Consider the following 1,656-nt stretch of genomic DNA (forward strand, 5'->3'; position numbering starts at 1 on the left):
AAAAAGTAGAGAAAGAAAGAGAATCATGCTGCCTTCGCCTCAGCCAATCCTCTCGTTGCATGCGTGCTGACACTAAGCGCCCGTCTTTCCTGGCGTATATGTATATTTTTCTGATCCTCGCTCTCTATTTAAATTGGTTTTTTTCCCCCTGCAATGTGGCAGCCCTCCATCTCGTCTTCCAACGTAGTGCTCTTGAACTCCTGCTCTCCCTCGCCCTCTCCTCCCATGTAATGTCTAGTGACAGAACAGGACCCACGGAAAGTGAAGCGCTGTGGCGGTGCATAGAACGTTTGAGCTCAAGCCGCCCTTACCTTGTTACCCTCTCCTACCTAATACACTCCTATGCTGTCACCGCAAAAGGTGGTGGCTGGCGCTCAGTGCTGCCGAGTGGCGCTGCTTTCCACATTCCGCTTCAAGCACCAGTGGTTATCCGTACGTACCATTTGCCTCTTTCCCACCCCATGGCTCTCTCTGTTACATCCACATCTAGCCAGCAGAGACAACCCACTTGCTACAATCTTTCGCACTTCTCCGTACCCCCGTAGTCCATGACTGCCCGGGCACTGGCCCGGGCACTGAGACGACGATCTATTCATTTGAGCCCGCGCACTCTTTTTTTTTTGTTTTACGTTTTATATGCTGTGTGGTTTCTGCGCATTGAAAAAGCCATCTTACTTCCTCGGTCTTTCCCATTTGCGTAACGTGGGTCGTTGTCATTTTCTCCAAGTTCGCTTTCGAGACGCATAGCCATTCGATGCGCATCGTCTTTATTGCGGCATTTTCGCCGCACCAGCAAGGCAATAGAATGTTGTTTGTATATTTAATTTTCGAAACCTCGGATGCTAATGCTTTATTATTAATGCTAAAAACTAGAACTTCTTTTAAATCGCTACATTGATATAACTTTCATCTTACGTTCTCTCGGCATTTGATTGCACATACAAGATACCGAAACCCCACAAGAAAACATGGGGAGGGAGGGGCAGCCTGTTTTTTGTGCTGAACAGGAATAATTGAGCATTGCTTCCTTTTTTATTCATATATATATATATATATATATATATATCTTAATTAGAGTGAAAGCGCTAGCTGTCCCATAAAACGCAAAAGTTACACGAAAGAAGAAACTCAAGTGATGGAAAATGGCCATCATGTATGACATCACAAATTCACAACTCGTCAAAATTTGCGACATTATCGTATCGTCACTAGGACGTCACACAATGCGCTTACACATGATGGTGTCATCAGATGACATCGTCGCTTAGTCGAAGTTGGGTCGATCACAGAGGTCAAAGCTGCCCTCAACGTAATTGAAATTCTGTATGAAGAACACTGCTTTGGAATACGAATAAGTACGCTTGAGTACAAACGTTAATCCAGGTAGAGCTGATAGCAGGCACATAGACAAGGGGGGGGGGAATACTCATGGGAGCCCCCCCCTCCCGCTCCCTAAATTTGTCCAGTCGGCCAATAACGCCAGAGTATAGAGGCACAAGACAAGCAGTAGCAAGTGCATTTAAACAAATTAAAGGGAAACGCCATATAGGGAACTAACCAAGAACAGTTACCAAAGAACCTTTATTCTGAAAGCACGGCAACGCTCGCCAGGAAATTTGGCGTCCGTCCCGTGAATCAACACCACAACAGAAACAC

The sequence above is a fragment of the Rhipicephalus microplus genome, chromosome 3, assembly GCF_043290135.1.
Source record: "Rhipicephalus microplus isolate Deutch F79 chromosome 3, USDA_Rmic, whole genome shotgun sequence".
In the NCBI taxonomy this organism is placed as follows: Eukaryota; Metazoa; Arthropoda; class Arachnida; order Ixodida; family Ixodidae; genus Rhipicephalus; species Rhipicephalus microplus.